This window comes from Lolium rigidum, chromosome 7 (assembly GCF_022539505.1).
Source record: "Lolium rigidum isolate FL_2022 chromosome 7, APGP_CSIRO_Lrig_0.1, whole genome shotgun sequence".
Classification (NCBI taxonomy): domain Eukaryota; kingdom Viridiplantae; phylum Streptophyta; class Magnoliopsida; order Poales; family Poaceae; genus Lolium; species Lolium rigidum.
The window spans coordinates 351,124,743-351,134,451 of NC_061514.1; positions in this window are offsets into that span (position 1 = coordinate 351,124,743).

Below are 9,709 nucleotides of genomic sequence, written 5' to 3' on the forward strand. Positions count from 1 at the left end.
ACCAATCACATAAAACCATATCAGACTACAAACCTATATCAAAACTACCATAAAATGTGGGAGCCAGGGTAGATCAATTTTACGCACGGGCGAGCCATAAGCGTGTATATATGATTTGCACATGCCTGGAGTGTCTCACGATGAGATACGCGCACGACAGAAGTAGGGAGAGCCTTGGCAAGGGCCATCAAGGAAGAATCTATGTCAAGGAAGACACCATGAGTAGGTCCACATTATCATCCCCGATGTTTCTCGTAGGAGATGCAATTGCTCTGCTCATGTATAGAGCTCAAATAACAACATGAAGAAAAAAGACCGAAGAAGATCGATGGAGCTCAGAGACGCGAATAAAGACGATTAGTTAGATGTTCTCACCAGCCTCGAGGAAACTATTTTGGCATGTGATAATTTCATTGATAGCGTGATTATCGCTGACAATGGAAGGCAAAAGTTCCTTTAATCTACAGTAGATAATGTAAGCTGGAGAATCTTCATACAATACAAATCAAGTAAATAATTTTTATTTCATGTTGTGTGATTAGTTACAAAAGGATGATTAACTGCAAATTAAATATGTGATTTTTTGGGTCTGTGCGGTATTTTTTATTTCTTACCATTTTTCATGGTGAAACCTATGTGCCATTGGATATATATGGTTAGAATGGTTTTAGTGATGAGTGTTGAGCATTGTGTTGTGATGTACACGGTGATAATGCATCATCATATCTTATTTTCTGGTGAAACTCTCCATGTATTTAACACTACGCATATCAGTTTACATCTTTTTCTTTTTACAAAACATAGTGTTAAATGAATGGAGAGTAAGAAATTAGGACACATCCTTCAAAATATAGTATGCTAACTGCAAAGAATTGATATGTGTACAAATGTAACTCACATATAACACATACATAATTCTGCCACAAAATCGTGACACATAATAATTAGGTGCAACATCCATATATATTCTAATTCAATGGACCATATGGTTTATAATCCCGGCAAAACTCCTTCTAGCAGTATTGCACTCTTTGGAGGTTTTCAATTTTTCAAAGTGGGGCACAGTGGAAGTAAACCAAATAGTAACAACAAATCAATTAGAAGCTACAGTTTATCTACAATTTTTCCTAACTTGCTTCGTCGAACGAATCAAACAAGGCGTGTTCACAGGACGAGAGAGCAAGAATACAGAGCGCGGGCATGATAATGTTGCATCTGGATGGCCATGGATCTCTTGATAGATGGTTACCTAGGTGTCGGAACAAACGGTTTCAGACGAAGCACGTACAACAGCAACCTGGGTGTCGGGTCAAAGGCCGGAGTAGACCACCCGACTTCCGTAACTTGTGTGCCATGGACTACAGTGAACAATACGAGCGGTGGTCGAGGGCATACATGCGCCCATAGAGTTGGGAAGGGCGGGATGAGAGAGCTTAAAGAAGTGGGCCAGCGGAACACTCCTGTACTACAAAACTGAGGAAAATATGTAGCCTTGCTAACACCGTGATTGAAGGTACCCACCCCAGTAAGATAATCGCCGATGGAGACGCAAACTAAACCTCGAACGTCACTAATCCTCTAATATAAAACTACAAACCACAATATCCATAGCTGAACGTATTGGACGATGAAAAGATTCCATCCCTAAGAAATGTAAGCTCACAACAATATGGTAAGTACAAACGTAGGTTCCTAAATATGTATTGGCACAAAGCTAAAGAATGTTAAACATTTATACTTATATTCTAAAATTCAACTTGATAAAAAATTATATGCATAAAGTAGACTGGAAACATGTGAAGTAAATATGTATAAATAGAGGAGCCAAACTGTAGCCTAGAGTGCATGTGTTCCCTCATCGAATAGCAGAGGGATCAAAATGAGTAAAATTCAAGAATAATAAACATGCTTAAGTTCAAATAGATCAAATTCCATTATCATTTCATGGAAAATCAAACATTCTGTGGGAAAAAAGAAACAAATTTAGCATGTGAATAAATTGTTATTTTCGGTGTTTTTACTCCAGAGCAGGTATTGTGTTATTATTTAGTCAATGGTAGTTGACATCCATACAAACAACATAGAAATATTTCTAACCATAGATAAATTGACATTTCATCTAATTTTTTACCTTGGATAAAGTTATTCTCAACAAATTAATGATTCGAATTAGCTCAAACAACAGATAATGCTACTGATGATGATAGTAGAGTTCAACGAGGCAATCATGAGCCATATCAAAATGAAGTTACATAATGATGATCACTTCCGCGTGCGAAATGCAAACTAAATTACAAAGATGAGATTTCCAAATTCACCCTGCGGCCTACAACAACTAGGTTCTCTTTCACTGAAAGTGCCTCTGTTGGGCAAACATGCTCTCCTGTGTCTCCACATGTCCAGTCCCAACCGTTGTGCAATACTCAACTGACATGAGTATGTACAACGTAGTCCTCACCGCAACATCCACAGACAGAAACCACAATAAATCAATCGCCAATCACATAAAATTGGATCTGATTACAAACCTATATCAAAACTACCATGGAATATGGGAGCCAGGGTGGATTTTCTCCTCAGCACGGGCGAGCTATAAGCGAGCATGATTTGGCACAAGCCTGGAGTGCGTCACGATGAGAGACGCCCACGAGAGAATGAGGGAGAGACGTGGCAAGGGCCGCCTTGGAAGACACTATGTGAATGTATTTTTCCACGAGTAGGTCCACAATATCATCTGTTGTGTAGTACTCTATTACCATGATCATGTCCAACTTACTCCTCATCACAATATCTACAAATAAGATGCACATCAGTTAGCAACTACATAAAATCAGATCAAATTACAAACCTATATCAACACTACCATATAATGTATGAGTCAGGGTGGATCCACTCCTCCACACGGGCGAGCCATAGGCGTGCATGCTTGGCACATGCCTGGAGTGCATCACAATGAGAGACGCCGATGATAGAAGCAGGGAGAGCCGTGGCAAGGGCTATCAGGGAATACACTATGTCAAGGTCATTCTCCACGAGTAGGTCCACATTATCATCCCTGATGTTTGTTATAGGAGATGCAATTGCTCCGCTCATGCATGAGTGGAGCTCAATTAACAACATGAAGAAAAATGACCGAGGATGATCGATGGAGCTTAGACGACGCGAATCGAGACGATTGGTTGGGCGTTCTCATCAACCTCGAGGAAAGTATTTTGGCAAGAGAGAATTTCATTGATGGTGTGGTTATCGTTGCTAGTGGAAGGGGGAAGGTCCTTTAATCTATAGTAAATAATATAGGATGGAGAATCTTCATACAATAAAAATCTAGTAAATATTTTTTGTTTCATGCCGTGTGATTAGTTACAAAAGGAGAATTAACTCCACATTAAATATGTGACTTTTTTAGTCAGTGCGGTGCTTTTTAGTTCTTACCATGTTTTGTTGTGAAACTTATGTGACATTGGATATATATGGTTAGAATGCTTTTAGTGACGTGTGTTGAGCTTTGAGTTGTGATGTACCACCGAAACCAACTCCTTTTTAATATAAAATATTATTTATTTTACACGGAGATAATGCATCATCATATATCTTCTGTTCTCGTGAAACACTCCATGTATTTAACACTATGCATCTCGGTTCACATCTTCTTTTGTTACAAAACATAGTATAAAATCAATGGTGAGTAAGATATTTACCACATCCTTCGAAACATAGTGTGCTAAGCATTGATATGTGTACAAATGTAACTCACATAGACTCGCTCGAGTGTTAATAACATATAGGTACACATAATAATTAGGTACAACCATCCATGTATATTCCAATTCATGTGGACCATAGTCTTTATAATCCCGGACGAAACTCCTAGCAGTATTGAAGTTTGCAATTTGTCAAACATGTTGATTGCATTTCCCAACACCACAAAATAAGTATCAAATATAATATACATGGGAAAAAGCATATTGACATTGCATATTGTGTTGTTGGCTTGATGAAGTCGTAGAAGCCGTGGTTAGATCTCACAACCAAATCGTGGACGATGATCATCCGTAAGCTTGTAGCGAGTCTCTTCACCTCATGGATGAGACTTCGTCAGCCTTGCCGTCCACCCCAACATAGATTTCCAATGCCTGCAAGTTGCACCACACACATCCAGAAAGGGCATCTGGCTGCCACTTTTCCTAAAATAAGGGAAATCCAAAATTAAAAAGGCGGTCATTAAATTTAGGTAGCTTGAGCTAACCTGCTAAAAATTGTAAAAGTTGGACACAATGGAAGTAAACCAATTGTAATATCGAAGGAATTAGCAGCTTTGGTTTATCCACAAATTTTCATAAATTTCCTCGTCGAATGACTCGAACGAGGCATGTGCACATGACGCCAGAGCGAAAATAGAAATCACGAGCAGGATGCTACTGCATTTGGATGGCCATGGAGGATTTGTTAGACGGTGAACATAGGTGTCAGAATAAATGAATAAATGGTCAGATACGAAGCACGTACACCATCGACCTGGATGTCAGGGCAAAGGCTGGATCAGACCACCCGACGTTAGTAACTTGCGCTTCAAGGAAGAAATCCATTGATATGAGCAACGGTCGAGGGTAAACATGCAACCATGGAGTTCGAAAGGGTAGGATGGAAGAGCTCGAAGAAATGGGTCAGTGGAACCGTGTTATCCTACTAAAGTGCAGAAAATTTATAGCCTTGCTAACCCAGTGGTTGAAGGTGCCCACCCTGGTTAGATAAACACCGTGTTGAAGACCTAAATTTAACCTCCAACATAACTAATCCTCTAAGCTAAAACTGGAAACCATAATATCCATCACATAACATTCAGACTATGAATGGATTTCATCTCTAAGAAATGTAAGGTCGCAACAATATGGTTAGCACAAACCTAGGTTCCTAAATATGTATTTGCACAAAACTAAAGAATGTTGAAATTTTATATTTATATTCTTAAATTTATATTGGTTAAAATTATAAGCATAAAGTAGGCTGGAAACATGTGAAGTAGAAAACTACAAATAGAGGAGACAAACTAGACCCTAGAGAGAATGTGTTCCCTCATAGAATAGTACATGGATCAAAATAATATTTGCAGCTTACTAAAACTTAAGAATAGTACACATGCTTAAGTTCAAATAGATCAAGTTCGAGTATCATTTTGTGGAAAATCAAACATTATGTGTCCTAGGAAAAGGAATCAAATTTAGCATGTGAATAAGTTGTTATTTTTGGTGCTTTTATTCCGGGACATGTATTGTGTAATTATGTAGTCAATGGTAGAGTTGAAATCCATACAAAAAATAGAAATAATTTTAACCTCATAAATCACACCATGGATAAATTGATATTTCATTTAATTTATACCCTCGGATAAAGTTGTTCTCAACAATTGAGCCGAATCAGCTCAAACAACAACAACAGCTGATGATGATGATGATGATGATGATGATGATGATGATATTACAGCAAGGAAATCATGAAAACATATCAAAATGAAGTTAGAAAAATGGTAGTTGACATCCATACAAAAAACATAGAAAATACTTCTAACCTCATAAATCACACCATAGATAAATTGATATTTCATTTAATTTTTTCCCTCGTATAAAGTTGTTCTCAACAATTGAGCCGAATCAGCTCAAATAACATCAACAAATGATCATGATGATGATGATGTTGGTAATAGTACAACGAGGCAATCATGAAACATACCAAAATGAAGTTAGAAAATGATGATCGCTTCCCATGCTAAATGCAAACTCAATTACAAAGGTGAGAATTCCAAATTCACCTTGCGGCCTTCAACAACACTGCGTTCTCTTCCACTGATAGTGCCTCTGTTGGGCAAGCATGCTCTTGTGTTTACACACCTCTAGCCACAGGCATTGTGTAATACTCTGATACAATGATTATGTATAACTTAGTCCTCACTGTAGCATCTACAGACAAAAACCACAATAAATCAATCAACACATTCACATAAAATCATATTTGATTAAAAACCTATATCAAAACTACCATGGAACATGGGAGTCGGGATGGATTGGCTCCTCAGCATGGGCGAGCCATAAGCGTGCATGATTGGCACATGCCTGGAGTGTGTCATGATGATAGACACGCGTGAGAGAAGCAGGGAGAGCCATGGCACGGTCCGCTTGGGAAGACACTATGTCAAGGTCGTTTTCCACGAGCGGGTCCACAATATCATCCATTGTGTAGTACTAGGTTGCCATGATCATGTCGAACATACTCGTCACCACATCATCTACAAATAAACTCCACTATCAATCAATCAATCACCAATCACATAAAATCATATCAGATTACAAACTTGTATCAGCACTACCATGTAACGTGGGAGTTAGGGTGGAGCGACTCCTCCGCACGGGAGTGCCATAAGCGTGCATGACTGGCACAAGCATGGATTGTGTCACGATGATAGACACCCATGAGAGAAGTAGGGAGACCCGTGGCAAGGACCGCCTAGGAAGACACTATGTCAAGGTCATTTTCCACGAGCAGGTCCACAAGATCCTCCATTGTGTAGTAATTTGTTGCCATGATCATGTCCAAATTACTCACCACAAAATCTTCAAATAAAATCTCAATCAAAAATCACATAAAATCGTATCAGACTGCAAACCTGTATCAACATTACCAGGGCTGTCACGGAAGACACTATGTCCAGGTCGTTCTCCACGAGTAGCTCCACATTATCATCCCCGATGTTTGTCATAGGATATGCAATTGCTCCGCTCATGCATGAGTGGAGCTCAAATAACAGCATGATGAAAATTGACCGAGGATGATCGATGGAGCTTAGATGACGCGAATCAAGACGATTGGTTGGATGTTCTCACCGGCCTCGAGGAAACTATTTTGGCAAGAGAGAATTTCATGGATAGCGTGATTATCGTGTAAGTGGAAGGGAGAACGTCCTTTAATCTACATTATATAATGTTGGATGCAGAATCTTCATAGAATAAAAATCTATTAAATATTTTTTGTTTCATGTCGTGTGATTAGTTACAAAAGGATATTTAACTGCACATTATATATGTGATTTTTTTGTCTTAGTGCGGTGTTTTTTTAGTTCTTACCATTTTTCTTTGACAGACTTTTGTGACATTGGATATATATGGTTAGGATGCTTTTAATGACGAGTGTTGAGTGTCGAGTTGTGATGTACCACCGAAACCAATTCATGTTTAACATAAAATATTATGTATTTTAAACTATGATAATGCATCATCATACATCTTTTTTTCTCGTAAAACTCTCCATGTATTTAACATTATGCATATCAGGCCACATCTTCTTTCGTTACAAAGCATAGTGTTAAATGCATGATGAGTAAGAAATTTGGACACATCCTTCAAAACATAGTGTGCTAATTATTGATACGTGTACAAATGTAACTCGCATAGACTCGCTCGAGTGTTAATAACACATATATTATTCTGCCCTATATTCCAATTCAATCGACCATTGTGTTCATAATTCTGGACAAAACTCCTAGCAGCATTGCTCTCTTGGGAGTTTGCAATTTGTCAAATGTGCTGATTGCATTGCCCAACACCACAAAATAAGGATCAAATATACTAGACATGGTCAAAAGCATGTTGATGTTGCATATTGTGTTGTTGGCTTGACGGAGTTGTACGAGTCGGGGTAGATCTCATAACCGAACTATGGATGATGATGATCCGTACACTTGTAGCGAGTCTCTTCACCTCGTGGCTGAGACTATGTCGGTCTGCCATCCACCCCAACATAGATTTCCATTACCTGCAAGTTACACCACACACATCCAGAAAGGACATATGGCTGCCACTTTTTCCTAAAATAAGGTAAAGCCAAAATTAAATAGTCGGTCATTAAATCTAAGTAGCTTGAGCTAACCTGCTAAAAATAGTCAAATTTGGACACAATAGAAGTAAACCAATTGTAACATCAAAGCAATTAGAAGATCCGGTTTATCCACAACTTTTCCTTAATTGCCTCGTCGAACGACTCGAATGAGGCATGTGACATGACGCTAGAGCGAAAATACAAAGCACGAGCAGGATGCTACTGCATTTGGTTGGCCATGGAGATTTTGTTAGACGGTGAACCTAGGTGTTAGAATAAATGGTAAGATACGAAGCGTGTACACCATCGACCTGGATGTCAGGGCAAAGGCCAGAGCGGACCACCCAACATTAGTAACTTGCGCTTCAAGGAAGAAATCCATTGATATGGGCAACGGTCGAGGGTAGTCATGCGACCATGGACTATGGAGTGGGAGCTCGAAGAAGTGGGCCAGCGGAACCGTACTATCCTACTAAAGTGAGGATAATATGTAGCATCGCTAACCCAGTGGTTGAAGGTGCCCACCTTAGTTAGATAAACATCGTGTTGAAGACCTAAATTGAACCCCCGACATAACTAATCCTCTAAGCTAAAACTGGAAACCACAATATCCATCACATACGTATCAGACGATGAATGCATTCATCTCTAAGAAATGTAAGGTCGCACAACAAAATGGTAAGCACAAACCTAAGTTCCTAAATATGTATTGGCACAAAACTAAAGAATGTTAAACTTTTAGATTTATATTCTAAAATTCAAATTGGTCAAAAATTATACCCATAAAGTAAGCTGGAAACATGTGAAGTAAAAAAATACAAATAGAGGAGGCAAAGTGAACCCTAGAGAACATGTGTTCCCTCATAGAATAGTAGAGGGATAAAAATAATATTTGCAGCTGACTAAAATTCAAGAATAGTGCACATGCTTAATCTCAAATAGATAAAATTCGAGTATCATTTTGTGGAAAATCAAGCATTATGTGTCCTAGGAGAAAGGAAACATATTTAGCATGTGAATAAGTTGTTATTTTTGGTGCTTTTACTCCGGGACATGCATTGTGTAATTATGAAGTCAATGGTGGAGTCGGCATCCATACAAAAAAACATAGAAATACTTCTAACCTTATAAATCACAACATGTATAAATTGATTATTTTATTTTATTTTTATTCTTGGATAAAGTTGTTCTCAACAATTGAGCCGAATCAGCTCAAACAACATCAACAGATAATGATGATGATGATGATGATGATGGTGATGATGATGATGATGATGATGATGATGATGGTAATAGTACAATGAGGTAATCATGAAACATATCAAAATGAAGTTAGAAAAATGGTGATCGCTTCCCCGTGCTAAATGCAAACTTATTACAAAGATGAGATTTCCAAATCCACCTTGCGGCCTTCAACAACGCTATGTTCTCTTCCACTAGTAGTGTCTCTGTTGGGCAAACATGCTCTTGTGTTTACACACCTCTAGCCACAACCATAGTGTAATATTATGATACAATGATTATGTACAACTTAGTCCTCACTGCAGCATCTACAGAAAAAACCACAGTAAATCAATAACCATTCACATAAAATCATATCTGATTAAAACCTATATCAAAACTACCATGGAACATGGATGTCTATGTGGATTGGATCCTCGGCACGGGAGAGCCATAAGCGTGCATGATTGGCACATTCCTGGAGTGTGTCACGATGACAAACACGCACGAGAGAAGCAGGGAGAGCTGTGTCACGGGCCGCTTGGCAAGACACTATGTCAAGGTCGTTTTCCACGAGCGGGTCCACAATATCATGCATTGTGTAGTACAATTTTGCCATGAT